General features: G+C 33.1%; 1 non-coding gene across 1 annotated transcript; it reads right to left on the reverse strand.

Moving 5' to 3' along the window:
- Positions 1-16572: 16572 nt before the first annotated feature.
- LOC112793089 (small nucleolar RNA R71) lies at positions 16573-16676 on the reverse strand. Its single transcript, XR_003197798.1, has one exon. It is a non-coding gene; the product is annotated as a small nucleolar RNA R71 (small nucleolar RNA).
- Between the last annotated feature and the right edge of the window lie 217 nt (positions 16677-16893).

The following is a 16893-nucleotide window of genomic DNA, read 5'->3' on the forward strand; positions in this document are numbered from 1 at the left end:
TAATGATAATATTTATAGAAATAAATTATTTCAATTTTTCTGTAAATGGTGATTTTTCACTATATACTATTTAAATGAGACAAAAATTATATAAAAATAAAAATTGTTTAATAAAAAATTACAGTTAACATTATTTGAGAAAAGTCAAAAGAATCTGTTTCCATATCCACTCATGAAAATTGTGTTGGCTTATAATAATGAAATATTGAATTGATACACCGTTAATAGCTAGCAATTTCACAAGTCGAAATTGTAGAGCATGGTCCATGTAAATGCTAACAAGGGTTGAAATGACCTTTTATGCTACTTAAATGGTGGTGTTTTTCTTTATTTATGAATCATTCAAAATAAATAATTAATAACTAGAGTTGACAATAATGAAAAATCCCTTAAGATAAGAAAATTAGTAAAGTAAAAAAAAAAAGAGTTTAATTATTATTAAATTTATAATTTTTTTATTATTTATGAATCTAATATTTTGAATCAAAAGTTGTTAGATTATTACTTTTTTACTTTATTAATATCCGCACCTTAGAAGAATTTGATATTGAAAATTTCTATAGAATGAGTACTTTTCCCTTCTTCATGGCCTCCTATTTTTTCATTAAGGAAATTTGTCTCTCCTTTTATTCCTATTCTCGTCATGTGTTCCTATTTATCACTCTGCAAGAGAGGGAATATTAGTGATATTGGTAGATTTTTTTACAAAATAATAATTGCAAAAATAACACAAAATAATAAATATAATACAGTATAATTCAAAATAATTTAACTTAAAAAACAAATATTCATAATACATTTATTAAAAAACATAACATGAATTTAAAATAATATAAAAATTCATCTATGTCATTTTAAGTTCAAATCATTTCAAAGATATAAAATTGTTTATGTATTATCAATTATACTGATATATATGTTAGTATTGTCTAAATCTTATTTATAACATGATATAATGGCAATAGATGGATTTGATATCCAAAATTTCTTTCAACATTACCCTTTTGTTGGAAAAACTCAACAAAGGTTTAAATAAAAATCTGTCTAACAGCGAAAGAATTAAAAATAATTTTTTCATAACATGTGCAATTAAATAGACAATACCAAAGATACTCCAAGCAACAAATATAATACAGATATTAAATAATCAGACATCAGAATCTTAACGTGAAAACTCTCCTCCCCTTCCCCCCAAAAGAGGGACAAAAAATTTACGAGACCTAATTCAGTAAAATCTTTCACTATCAAAATAATAGGTACACAACCAGTCTTTCTAGTGACACTAGGGCATCTCAACAATCAACAAAATATATAATCAAAACTAATGGAATCAACATAAATCCTCCACAAAGTGGGTATCTCAAATCAGACAAAAGAGAAGGCAATACAACTAGCAAATTATATCCTAATGTTCATCTCTACACTAGGAATAACATACTAAAATTTCATAAAAAATGGAGCAAATTTACCAGTTCAATCGAATAAAAAATAGCTTGCCATTTTTCTCCAAATTTTCTTCTTCTCCCTCGATGCCGAAGTCCTCTACGTGCTTCGTTTTCTTTTTCTTCAAAATTGAAAGAAAGCTTCTCTCTCATGGCTTTTAGCCACTTCTTTCCTTAATTTTTTCTTTTGTTTTAAACTTGTGGGTCCCATTTAGTTGGGGACCCACCAACAAATCTCTCTCACCAACTCAAGTAGGGATAGGTTACTCCACCAAGCCCGCCTTCTCTTTGTAGGAATCAAACTTCACAGCAGGTAAACTCTTAGTCATCATATCTAAATCATTATCATCAATATAGATCTTCTTAAGTGCATATGACTTCATCTCAAGCGCTTGACGTATCCAATGATACCTCACCTCTATGTGCTTCGATCTGGAATGAAACGTCGGATTTTTGCTAAGATAGATAGCACTCCGATTGTCGCAAAATAACACAAACTTCTCTTGATTGATGCCTAACTCTTGTAGAAATTTCTTCATCCACAATAGTTTCTCAAAAGCTTCAACAACAGTAATATATTCTGCCTCTGTAGTAGACAAAGCAATACATTTCTGAAGTCGAGATAGCCACGACACAGTTCCCCCTACAAAAATCATCATATAACCAGAAGTAAACTTCCTTGAATTAAGATCTCCAGCCATATCCGCATCTGTGTAACCATCCAACACAGGTTGGGTACTCCCAAAGCATAAACAAACTTTGGAAGTGCCATTAAGGTATCTGAGAATCCACTTCACTGCTTGCCAGTATTCCTTGCCAGGATTAGAGAGAAATCGACTAACAACTCCAATGGCAAGAGCAATATCTGGCCTGATGCAAACCATAGCATACATCAAACTGTCAACTGCAGATGCATATGAAATCTTCTTCATTTCTGCTTTCTCTTTCTCACTTGTAGGACATTACCGTAAACTCAACTTGAAATGACTAGCAAGTGGAGTACTAACAGGTTTGGAATTACTCATGCTAAACCTCTCTAAAACCTTCTCAATGTACTTCTGCTACGACAACCACAATTTTTCATTCTTCCTGTCACGAGCGATACTCATGCCAAGGATTTTCTTTAGCAAAAGATCTGTTCAAGTCTTTTTTAAGACTTTCAATCTTTTTAGTGTCATGACCAACAATTAACATGTCATCAAGATAAAACAAGAGAATTATAAAATCACCATCAGAAAATTTCTTAACATATAGACAATTATCAGAAGAAGTCTTACTGTACCCATGACCTTCCATGAAGGAATCAAACTTCATGTACCACTGCCTTGGCACTTGCTTCAACCCATATAAGTTCTTCTTCAACTTGCATACAAGGTGCTCTTTTTCTTTAGTCTCGAAACCCTCTGGTTGCTCCACATAAATTTTTTTTATCTATATCACTGTGAAGGAATGCAGTCTTCATATCAAGCTGCTCAACCTCTAAATTCAAGCTAGTCGCCAATCTAAGCACAACTCGAATAGAAGACATCTTTACAACTGGAGAGAAAATCTCCTCAAAATCAATATCTTTCTTTTGCTCAAAGTCTTTCACAACCAATTGAACTTTATACTTTGGCCGTGAGATATTTTCATCCGCTTTCAATTTGAACACCCATTTATTTCTGAATGCTCTTTTATCCTTCGGTAGCATCACTAATTCAAAAGTATGATTCTCATGCAAGGTTAGAATAAATACCTCTCTTTTTTCATTAATATATTGTTAAATTTAATCTAAATTATAGTAATCGAATAGTTTCAATACTAAATTTAGTTATTTTTCTTCCCTTAATTTTTTTTCTCGAAATCTCATTCTTTTCCAACTCAAAAAATAGTCCCTAAAATACATTATTATTATTATTATTATTATTATTATTATTATTATTATTATTATTATTATTATTATTATTATTATCTGATTTCACTCTATTAATTAAATTATTTACTATAACTTAATAAATATTTTTTTTCATTTTCTTTTCGAGAGATTTCTATATTATGTCTACTTTGACAAGCACCCCATAAATAATCATAAATCATGCAATTTCCTACATTAAAATTAATTTTTATACAATAAGATACAATTAACAAAAAATGACAGTAATTTAATAATGACTCAATGGGACACTCAGGCATGTTTATGACGCGGTTGCAACCATCATATCTGTCGTGAGTCCAATGAGTCAATGACTCCCATTTCTATCTCTCCCATGGAGTAAACTACTATTTGTACCCACGAAAGTTGAAAACGCTGACATATTTACCCATAGAAAAAAGAAATTACCATTTGTACCCATAAAAAAATTATTTTTACAGGCAAAATTATCCAAACCCTAAAAAATTAAATAAAATTTTTAAATTACCATTCTCTCCACACTATCATCTCCTTCCTCCCTACTCTTTCTCTCAATGTTTTTAGCCACCCAATCCCAGCATCAACCACAAACCACCGTCTCACCCTCTTCATCATCGTTCACCCTTCTCCGCTAGCAACGTCGCGGACCTCCACCAGCCCAGGAGCACCGCGCCAACTTCTCCTCGCACCCTTATCATCATCTGCATCATCTTTCTCCTCCCCATTAACCACTCCATTATCCTCATATGCTCATCACCTTACCACCACCACCACCACTAACCTCATCCTCTCTCTCACCAATAATCAATTGATTTTCAAACAATCCTAGCAGCAATTTTTTCAACCGCGAGCCACCTCTCCACCTCCGTAACAAATGTCGCAGCCTCTGTTTCCGTTCTTGCAGCCTCCAGCATCAGCGTCAGCGACCACCCCTCCTTCTTTCCTTCCCTGTCTCGCCCTTGCCGACCAGAGGAACTTCACACCATCCCCTGCTTTGCCGCCGCCAGCAGCCCCCTCCTCTCTTCACTGCCGCCAGCCTCACCTACTGTGGTCTCCTTTGCGAACCAAAACCGCGACAAGCTATCTCTTTCTGTCTTTTTCGCCATTTTTTTTCTCCCAAAAAAAGTGAATCCAAATACATGAGACTTCTGTGCTTGGTTATTTAGATTTGATCCTTTCTCTTCACTCTCTTCACACCTTAGATCTGTGTCCTTTTTCGCCTTATTTTTGTTAGCTTTCTCCATGACATCTTTTTCACAGTTTTCCTTAAACAGCTTCACACTCAGCTGAAACCAAGATTCAATTTTGATTCTCATCCATCTTCATCCATTTCAAATCCCTCTCTGGATTGATTGTGATTTCTCCAAAGGTGCTTTTCTCCGAGTTAATTTATGAGGTCACTATTTTTCAATGCACTATACTTTAATTGAGGTGATAAAGGTTATGGTGATGAAGGAGCGGCAATGAAAGAGAGGAGGGTATGGCAAGGAGCCATTGGAGCAGCGATGGGGACTGAGTGGAAAGTAATGGTGAGAGTGTGTTAGAAAGGGAAAGAGGGGTGGTGGCTGGGTGAAGAGGGTGGTGGTGGAATTTGGGATTAGAAAGGGAAAGAGGGGTGGTGGTTGGGTGAAGAGAGTTAGGGTTAGAAAGGTGATTGGGTGAAGAAGGTGGTGTGGTGGTGAAGATAAGGGTAATTTAGGGATTTTAGATAATTTTTTAGGGTTTGGATAATTTTGCCTGCAAAAACAATTTTTTATGGGTACAAATGGTAATTTCCTTTTTCTATGGGTAAATATGTCAGCATTTTCAACTTTCGTAGGTACAAATGGTAGTTTACTCCTCTCCCATGCATGCAATGTTCTGAAAATCGGTTTGAACCGGCCGGTCGAACCTGTCGAACCGTGAACCGGACGTTAAAGCGGTTCGGTCAACAAAGGAAACCGCAGAATTTGATAACCGGCATTGAACCGACGAACCGGCCAGTTACCGGTCGGTCGAACCGAACTGGGACCCGGCCGGTTTTTTAACCTGACAGCAAAACGCCGTCATTTTGCAATGTGGGAAGCCCTAATTCCCTTTTCTCCTTCGTCAGTTTCGTCTTCGTGCTTCACTCCAGCCTCAGCGTCCCACACCCACACTCCCACTCCCACAGAACAACACCTACGAGGCCACCAGGCCACGACCCACCGGCCACCACTGTGAGAGACAGAACGCCTGAAGCCCTCAACGCACTCACCTCCGTCGCGCCTTCAGCAGCGTCGAGCCTTCAGCAGCGTCGCGACCTCAGCAGCTTCGCGGCCTCAGCAGCGTCGCGTCCTCAGTAGCGTCAGCACGGTCAGCGCCCTCAGCCACTTCGCCGTCAGCGTCTGCCTCTGAGAGAAAGCAATAGAGAAGCGTCAGCAGCGTTGAAGAACTGAAGTCCTCATTTCCAGGTAATTTTTATTTTTTAATTTAGTTATGATTTATGAACATGATTTTGTGATGAAATCTGATACTCTGTGAACTCTGTGAACAAAGAATTTTGATGAAATTCTGAGTCTCTGAAACTGTTATGAACTGATATAGTGATATCAACTCTGTGAACTGACTGAACTCTGATGAAGTCATGAAACTGTGATGAAATATGATTATGAACTGATTCTGTGATGAAATATGAATTGATTTTGTGAATTATTTTGTGAATTCTGATTTTGTGAAATCTGATTGTGTGAACTCTGATTTTGTGACATGATTTTGTCATTGTGAACTCTGGTTTTGACGTTTTGTATACTCTGATTTTGAGAGATGATTTTGTGAATTGAATTATGAATTTTTTGAACCTGAGATGTTGTTTGTATACTCTGATTTTGGAATTTAGATGTTGTTTGTTCAATGTTCATTTGTTGTGAACTTGAGAGTTGAGATTACTGTGAATCAAAAGGGAACACGTGTAGTTGGAATAATACAAAGAATGAATTCAGTTGTTTAGACAACCATAAAGGTAGCTTATTTTTTTATTTTATTTTTTCATTTTGTTGCATTTGACATGACTAATAGCCAATTTAATTAAGCTTGACTCTTGTTGTTTTGGAGTAGATTCTTTCTTAGATGTTTATTAACAAATAATTGAAGCAAGTAGATGAATTTCATGAAAATATTAGACATCCAAATCAATGAATCAGTCCATGATTCCGACTAGCTTTATGTACCTTTTAACTTGTTCAACAAATTCAGGGTTATTGCTTTTTCAAGTGATTGCATGATCTAAGTTTACTGGTGTAGTTGCAGGACCATCAACAGCTCTGGTAACAATAGGTTAGTTTTCACTTCATTATGCCTTCTCTTTTTTTTTTAATGCTTTTCTTGGTATCATTATTAATTAGCCTGAAAGCAAGTAAATGTGAAAATTTTCTAAAGATGGAGTTTTGATGAATGCAGGATCAGTACTGGGATCATTTTTCCTTATTCTGCTTACCGGTGTGATTTATCATTTACTACATCTATGACACTTGCATAATACAAAAATATGATTATATTTTCTTAGATGAGATTGATGCTGATTTAGATCAAGGTGGTGGTGGTGGTAGTACTAGTACATTTTATGCTGCACCACTTGCTTTTTCTGGTCCAAGTAGTGGAAATGAAGGTGATGAAATCAATGACGCAAATCTGCAACAAATTATGGAGGGTTTTGATGGTTGATGACAAATTTGGCTCATTTTGATGCTGCTATGTTATGTTTGGTTGTTTGTTTGTTGACTTTTGAACTTTGAATTTGTATTTGAATGAGATTATAACATTTGGTTTATATAATACTTTTAATTTGAATGATATTTTCAAGTTTAGATTAGACTATAATTATATTTTTATGTGCTTATTTATATTTTATTTATTATTTTATTATAAAACGGTTTTTACGGTTCAACTACGGTCAGACCGATTGAACCTATGAACCAATGAACCAGTACCTAGAGCGGTTCGATGACCGGTTCGGTTTTCAGAACCTTGCATGCATGTGCACCTCTTCAACCATAAAAAAATCTAGGTGAAATAGAGTTATTTTGAGTGAGAGAGAAGTGAATTTTAAATTTTTTAAAGATAAATTTAATTAAATTTTTCTTAAAAAAATTAATTTAAATCGCGTGATCTTTAACGATCAATTTACCCATTTACTTAAAAAAAAAAAAGGAAAGTTCGGCCTGCAAGGATAAAAATAATGAATGGACGACGGACGATGTAACTAATGAACTAAACTAAAAATTTGAAACAAACCTGCTATTGAGTATTTTTTTATTAGTAGTTAGTTGTTAATTAACATTAAGTTGTCAATTACGAATAAGGACAAAAAGTTACAATGTACTTTTTTTTTTCGAAAAGGAAAAGAAGTTAAAAGACTGTGCGTTTGTATGAGATTGGAACAAAATTATATCGGTATAATTCTAATTTTTAAGCAGTAAAATAGTGCTATAAAATAATACTACAAGTATACAAATTAAATATAAAATGTTTAATAATAATGACTGTTAATCTGTCATAGATTACCGACGAAAATATTGTAATAATGAAAAGACTAAGATATAAAGCTGATAGCATGAATTAATCACGTTCTTAATTAATCTAAGGAAAAAAGCATAGCCACTTGGCGGAAGCATTTGTCATCGTCGCAGGTGGCACGATTCCCACTGCAAATTCCAAAAGAAACCAAACAACTCGTTGCAAATGTACCACTGACTTTCTTAGATCATTGTTCATTGCCCATGCCACTCGTCCTGTGTGATTTGTGCGTTTATATAACTTTGCCAGCATTTCTAATTATATCAGATTATGGGATTGGATGGGATGGGATGGGATCGGAATATTATAGAGGTTAGTGTATGTTAGTTTGCTCCTTTTCTTGTTATTTTTTTTTCATTTTTTTAATATCAGTTTTATTAGGTATAAAAGATTTAAAACAAATTTGAATGAGAGTAGATTGAGACTGGAGGACTAGAATTGAGTAGTATTATATTCAATAATTAGATATTAAAATTAAAATTTCAGTTTTAAGACATAAGATTTTAGTTCTTTTAATATCTTTAGAAAGTGTTGAAATTTTTAAAGATAAAAATTAAAATTTTAATAATATTTTTTAAAAATATTTTTATTTATATTTTTTAAATTTCAAATCCTTCTCTTAATTTTTTATATTTATTTTAAATTAAATATAATAAATTCAATCTAATATATTTTATACTAAATACAATACAAAAATTTAATTTAGTCTCTATCAATTTTTATCTTTATTCTAAATACAACTTAAAAGCGAGTTTATTTATAAAAATTTATGTAAGGTTGTTTTTTTCAAAATATCATTTGATTATTTGTTTTTGCTTACATCATCATCAATAAATTTTACCTTTTTCTTTTGAATTAAAATTGATGACAATAAGTATATTATTTTAGATTTGTTAGCAACAATTTTATTTCTTTCATCAAGTGTGTATTATTATGCTACAAGCACTAATTATTACCAATAATAAAATGTTTTAATACATTTTTATACTAAACTTATTTTAATATAATCAAATTTTAATTCTAAAAAACAGAAAACAAATTTATATTTTTTAGACAAGTATTTCATATTAGATATAATCACATTCAATATTAAGTAGCACATTAAGTTAATAAGCCAATACAAAATTACTTAATTTAATATTTAAAGTCAAACATAAGTAAATTACAAATCATTTAAATAGAAAAAGAAATACCAAATATTGTGTGTGAACAAAATTTTAACCAAAAATCCCAAATGGACATATTAATTAATAGGGCTTCATGTTTGAGCCTAATAAAAACCCGCAACAAAAGAAGTGAGTACAATGAATTATTGTTCCAAACAAAAGCCAATTCAAAAACGGTCCATATCTTAAATAATAATTCAAGTATTACATAAATTACTGTTTTAATATCTAATAGTTAAGTCTTAATTTTTATTTTTAATATTTAAAATATCTTATCTTTATTCTAAATATTTTATTTTATCCTATTTTAACCCATTAGTTGAAATTAACATTTTTTCTTCCAAAAATATATTTTTTCCGTTATGATTTTTTAGTTAACAATAAAAATCTTATTTATAGTAGTCATAATAGTAGTTCTAGTGATTTGAGAGAGAAAATGACAAAAAATAAAAAAAATAAAAAGAAAATAATAGAGAAATAATTTTGACTAGAGACTACAACAAAAAATATAAGAGGTTTGAGATAAAAATATTACGCTTCAAATATTAAAAATGAAATTAGGGTTTAACCCAAATGTTAGAGATTAAAATAGTATTTTACCTAAAAAATAGCTTAATTATATTTTCTAATCAACTGCAACTCGGTAACACCACATTAAATGCTTTGTAGCATAGTTATCAAATTCGGTTTGACTTAGTCAACCGAATTAAGCAACATCTACATAAATTTTGGCAAAAACAATTAAGTACCTACACCAAGAAATCTGCCGAGTAGAATTTAAAAAAAAAGGCATGTAATTCTTAAAGAAATATAGACATCCACAACTGCAACACAAGAAAACTCGAAAAATATATAAAGAAACTTTCATTTGGTATGAAAACGAAACATGATGCTGCTTAACAGAAGAAAAATTCACTTAGATATTGGCAAAAACAAACAGGTACCTGCACCAAGAAACATGTCGAAGAATATTTAAAAAAAAAGTCATGCAATTCTTAAAGAAATAGAGACATCCACAACTGCAACACAAGAAAACTCAAAAAATATATAAAGAAACTTTCATTTAGTATGAAAACAAAATATACTGCTGTTTAACAGAAGAAAAATTCACTTAGATCTTGGGAAAAACAAACAGGTACCTACACCAAGAAACATGCATATCAAGGAACATTTAATAAAAGAAAATCTATACAATTCTTAAAGAAATAGAGACATCCACAACTGCAACACAAGAAAACTCAGAAAATATATAAAGAAAATTTCATTTAGTATGAAAACGAAAAATGCTACTGCTTAATAGAAGAAAAATTTACTTAGATATTAGCAAAAACAAACAGATACCTACACCAAAAAACATGCCCAAGTATATTTAAGAAAGGAAAAGCTATGCAATTCTTAAAGAAATAAAGACATCCACAACTGCAACACATGAAAACTTGAAAAATATATAAAGAAACAACTATTTAATATGAAAAAGGAAAATACTAATGTCTAAGAGAAGCAACATCTACGTAGATCTTGACAAAAACAATCAGATACCTGCACAAAAACATGTTGTGTAAGATTTCAAAAAGAAAAGACATCAAAGTCTTAAAGACTTATAAACATCCACAACTGTAACACAAGAAAACTCTCGAAACAGTATCAAAAGTGTCTCAAATGGTGACGACATCACATGTATACATTATCATAAATTTTCTAGGCATCTTTCTTTTTTTGTTGTCTTTCTCTATTGCAAGGCTTTTTCGTAGGTAACCTCATCTGCTGCAGCATGGTCTTTGTGCTTGGTGTTGTGAAGGGGTTCTTACCTCTTTACGTTTGTTTCTAGACTGGTTACGGTGTATAGGATGGTCGTCCAACGCCTTCATCAGAGCTTTCTCGATGAGTGAATTCTTAGGACCCATAACTATTTCGAGCATTATTTCCTTTAAAAACTCCTTTAGGATGTCTTGAATGGCAAAATCGGTTATTAGTGAGAGATTTAAAAGTGACAAAGTAATTAGTTTGAAAGAAGTGTAAGTTAATTATAATAAGATTATTAAATTGACCTGGTCACAATATAGTAGATCACTGGCTTCACTTCAACACTCCATAAATTTTATGACATAGACCCCACAATCAAAGCTACATGTATGGAAAGATTAGGTTTTATCAGGAGACTAAGTATGGATATCAAGTAAATTACAAGTACGTTTATTGTTAGGTTTCAATGCAACTCGCCGGTTTGGTTGTTTGGGAATGCTAGTATATGCACGAGGCAGGCCATTCTCTGTTGGCTCGTATTGACACTTTAGCGACGTCTTCAATAAGTCTCTCTTGAAAAGTAGGTACAGTTGGATCGCTATTGTATGTTACAAGTTTAATAATTAAGGATGTCTTCATGGTATATGGGTCATATATTCTTACCGTCTTAACGTATATGCATCTATTTTCATCTGTTGAGCATCATGCACTTTAGGATGTAAACTATTTAGTACCAACAGCCTTTTTCGTGCGATCTCAAATGCATAAACCCACTAATGACTATGAAGACAGACAAAAAAAATCACTATGATAAAGTACACACGTATCAAAAACATACAGAATATGACAACTTCCAAAACGAAATAAAGACATCGACTCACATGAATGTGAGAAATCCAAGGAATTAGACACAACTAGTAACATGCAAGGATCAATTCAATTCATGTAATCAAACATCTAAAATAAGAGAAAAAAAATATCCAATTTTTAATCATCTAGCAAATTGACTTACCCATTATCTCTTAAAAGCTTCTACCTTATCAAAATATCTAGTATCGGTACCGAAATGCAGACCCAGTCCCACATAACTAGGGATTGGGCCATCCTTGAAGAAATACATATTCCTCTGGTGTATAACTGTTTCCTGTTAACACAACACTATTGAGTATGCTCACACCAATTTTAAACACTAAAAGTCTACTATATTGTGCATACCAAAATCTCTAGAGAAACGCAGTAGAAATCACGCCTAAATCGTGATGATGCCGAGTCGTTAAATGTGAAACACATCCATTGAATGATCTGCATGGTCAATTTTCATTTTATCATTATGTCACCTTTTTAAAAAATAAAACATATTAAATGTACTCATTTTGGAACATTGTTGGTCTGTTTTACTTACGTTGTTGTTGACCCAGCGACCGGCTTACAGCGTGCATAGGTCTTTCCTGAGTAGTGCTAGATGTGGTCTACCTTCGTACGATACCACGATATTCTCTTTGCCCAATGACGTATTGACAGCCCATTGTAGGACTTGTTGCTTATTATCCTCGTTAATCTTTCGATCCTTTAGCGACGGATGCACTGATATAGGAGTGGATTGAGTAAGGCTCTTTTCCATCCGAGTCATTTCGGGATAGATGCTGGGGCCTGGTGGACTAAGTGTGTGGCAAGACGGACTCCTTGGAATCACAGTCTGGAGGGATTTTGTGTACTGAAGTTGTTCAAGGTATATCCATATTATTTTGTTCTCTGGGTCTTGCATCGACAAGAAATCAAGGTCACTGTGTTAAAATCAACCGATGTTAGACCGGCGAACAGTTTGTATTTTTTAATTTAAAAAGTTCTTATTATGAGCAAAATAGCCACATGAAACATATTTTTTCATTAGGAACTTGCTTGTCAAATTCCCATTTTATTTGTTGCACTAGTGCTTTTGATGGAGTGATTGGATCGGAAACTTTGGAGTCGGTTATTTTTTAAGGTGTTTTTTAATTTCTTGATTGAGGTTCCCCTCGATGGACTTCATTTTTTACCTGCGTGTTGAAACAATCGACACATCCTATTAACAAGAGACTCATTGTCTTCATCAACCTCTAGGCACAGTGAGGCAATGATGAGCGGATAATTTATACACTTTTTGACATTATTTTTAGGTAGTTTTTAGTAGGATCTAGCTACTTTTAGGGATGTTTTTATTAGTTTTTATGTAAAATTCATATTTCTGCACTTTACTATGAGTTTGTGTGTTTTTCTGTGATTTCAACTATTTTCTGGCTAAAATTGAAGGACCTGAGCAAGACTCTAATAAAAGACTGACAAAGGACTGCTGATGTTGTTGGATTCTAACCTCACTGCACTCGAAATGGATTTTCTAGAGCTACAAAACTCCAAATGGCACGCTCTCAACGGCGTTGGAAATTAGACATCCAGAGCTTTCCAGCAATATATAATAGTTTATGCTTTATTCGAGATTAGACGACGTAAACTGGCGCTCAACACCAGTTCCATGTTGCATTCTGGAGTCAAACGCCAAAAACACGTCACGAACCAGAGTTGAACGCCAAAACCACGTTACAACTTGGCGTTCAACTCCAAAAGAAGCCTCTGCACGTGTAAAGCTCAAACTCAGCCCAAGCACACACCAAGTGGGCCCCGGAAGTAGATTTTTGCATCAATTACTTACTTCTGTAAACCCTAGTAGGTAGTCTAGTATAAATAGGACATTTTATTATTGTATTTTCATCCTGGATCCTGGATTGTATTTTTGATCCTGTGATCATGTTTTGGGGGCTGGCCATTTGGCCATGCCTGAACCACCATCACTTGTGTATTTTCAACGGTGGAGTTTTTACACACCATAGATCAAGGGTGTGGAGCTCTGTTGTACCTCAAGTTTCAATGCAATTACTACTATTTTCTATTCAATTCAACTTATTCTTATTCTAAGATATTCGTTGCACTTCAACATGATGAATGTGATGATCCGTGACACTCATTATCATTCTCACCTATGAACGCGTGACTGACAACCACTTCCGTTCTACCTTAGACCGGACACATATATCTTGGATTCCTTAATCAGAATCTTCGTGGTATAAGCTAGAATTGACGGCGGCATTCATGAGAATCCGAAAAGTCTAAATCTTGTCTGTGGTATTCCGAGTAGGATTCAAGGATTGAATGACTGTGACGAGCTTCAAACTCGCGATTGTTAGGCGTGATGACAAGCGCAAAAGAATCAATGGATTCTATTGCGACATGATCGAGAACCGACAGATGACTAGCCGTGCTGTGACAGAGCATTTGGACCATTTTCACTGAGAGGATGGGATATAGCCATTGACAACAGTGATGCCCTACATACAGCTTGTCATGGAAAGGAGTAAGAAGGATTGGATGAAGGCAGTAGGAAAGCATAGATTCAAAAGGAGCACAACATCTTCATACGCCTATCTGCAATTCTCACCATTGAATTACATGAGTAACTCTATCTTTATTTTATGTTTATTTATTATTATTATTCGAAAACTCCATACTTATTTATTATTCGCCTAACTGAGAATTTCAAGATGACCATAACTTGCTTCATACCAACAATCTCCGTGGGATCGACCCTTACTCACGTAAGGTTTATTACTTGGATGACCCAGTGCACTTGCTGATTAGTTGTGCGAGGTTGTGAAGAAAGTGTTGAGCTATAAACGCACATACCAAGTTGAATGCCATTATTAGAGATCACAATTTTGCCTATCAAGTTTTTGGCGCCGTTGCCGGGGATTGTTCGAGTTTGGACAACTGACGGTTCATCTTGTTGCTCAGATTAGGTAATTTTCTTTTTTTTTTGTTTTCAAAAAATTTTCAAAATTTTTTTCCCTATTTTTGAAAAAAAGAATTCATAAAATCATAAAAACCAAAAAATTTTGTGATTTTTTTTTGAGTCTTGTGTCATGTTTTAAGTTTGGTGTCAATTGCATACTCATCTTGTTCTTGCATTTTTCGAAAATTCATTGCATTCATAGTGTTCTTCATGATCTTCAAGTTATTCTTGGTAAGTCTTCTTGTTTGATCTTTAAATTTTCTTGTTTTGTGTTGTATGATGTTTTTCATGTGCATTTTTGCATTCATAGTGTCTAAACATGAAAGATTTCCAAGTTTCGTATCTTGCATGTTTTCTTTGCATAAAAAATTTTTCAAAAATATGTTCTTGATGTTCATCATGATCTTCAAAGTGTTCTTGGTGTTCATCTTGACATTCACAGTGTTCTTGCATGCATCATGTGTTTTGATCCAAAATTTTCATGTTTTGGGACATAATTGTCTTTTTCTCACTCATCATTAAAAATTTAAAAATAAAAAATATCTTTTCCTTTTTTCTCTCAAAATTTCGAAAATTTGAGTTGATTTAATCAAAAAAAATTTTAAAATTAGTAATTTTTTGTAAGTCAAGTCAAATTTTCAATTTTAAAAAAAATCTTATCTTTTCAAAACTTTTTCAAAAAATCAAATCTTTTTCATTTTTCTTACTATTTTTTGAAAATTTTAATTTAATTTTTCAAAATCTTTTTCTTATTTTATTTCAAATTTTTGAAACTTAACTAACAAGTAATGTGATTTATTCAAAAATTTGAAGTTTGTCACTTTATTGTTAAGAAAGGTTTAATCTTTAAATTTTAGAATCATATCTTTTAGTTTCTTGTTAGTCAAGTAATTAATTTTAATTTTAAAAAATTAAATCTTTTCCAACCATATCTTTTTAATCATATCTTTTTATCATATCTTTTTCAAAATTTTATCTTTTTCAAAAATTTGATTTCAAAATATCTTCTTATCTTCTTATCTTTTCAAATTTGATTTTCAAATCTTTTTCAACTAACTAATTGACTTTTTGTTTGTTTCTTATCTTTTTTAAAACCACCTAACTACTTTTTTCTCTCTAATTTTTGAAAACTTCTCCTTCCTTTTCAAAATTCTTTTAATTAATTAATTGATTTAAATTTTAATTTTAATTTTAGTTCACCTTTAATTTTCAAAAATCATTAACTCCTTTTCAAAAATTATTTTCGAAAACTTCTCTCTCTCATCTTATTCTATTTATTTATTTATTTACTAATACTTCTCTTCATCTCAAATCTCTGCTCCTATCCTCACCCTTTTGTTTGGATTATTCATTCTTCTTCACTCTTATTCCCTTTCTTCTTCTACTAACATAAAGGAATCTCTATACTGTGACATAGAGGATTCCTCTTCCTTTTCTGTTCTCTTCTTTCTCATATGAGCAGGAACAATGAAAAAGACATTCTTGTTGAAGCTGATCCCGAACCTGAAAGGACTCTGAAGAGGAAACTAAGAGAAGCTAAATTACAATAATCCAGAGACAACCTTACTGAAATTTTCGAACAAGAAAAGGATATGGCAGCCGAACCCAACAACAATAATGCAAGGAGGATGCTTGGTGATTATACTACACCTACTTCTAAGTTTGATGGAAGAAGCATCTCAATTCCTGTCATTGAAGCTGAAACCTCAACTAGTTGCACTAATGCAACAAAACTGCAAGTTTCATGGACTTCCATCAGAAGATTCCTACCAGTTTTTAACTGAGTTCTTGCAGATCTGTGAGACTGTTAAGACTAATGGAGTAGATCCTGAAGTCTACATGCTCATGCTTTTCCCTTTTGCTGTAAGAGACAGAGCTAGAACATGGTTGGACTCACAACCTAAGGATAGCCTGGACTCTTGGGATAAGCTGGTCACGGCCTTCTTGGTTAAATTATTTCCTCCTCAAAAGCTGAGCAAGCTTAGAGTGGATGTTCAGACCTTCAAGCAAAAAGATGGTGAATCCCTCTATGAAGCTTGGGAAAGATACAAGCAGATGACCAAAAAGTGTCCTTCTAACATGTTTTCAGAATGGACCATGATAGATATATTCTATTATGGTCTGTCTGAGTTCTCTAAGATGTCACTGGATCATTCTGCAGGTGGATCCATTCACCTAAAGAAAATGCCTACAGAAGCTCAGGAACTTATTGAAATGGTTGCAAATAACCAATTCATGTACACTTCTGAGAGGAATTCCGTGAATAATGGGACGCCTCAGAGGAAGGGAGTTCTTGAA

The sequence above is a fragment of the Arachis hypogaea genome, chromosome 3, assembly GCF_003086295.3.
Source record: "Arachis hypogaea cultivar Tifrunner chromosome 3, arahy.Tifrunner.gnm2.J5K5, whole genome shotgun sequence".
Taxonomy (NCBI): domain Eukaryota; kingdom Viridiplantae; phylum Streptophyta; class Magnoliopsida; order Fabales; family Fabaceae; genus Arachis; species Arachis hypogaea.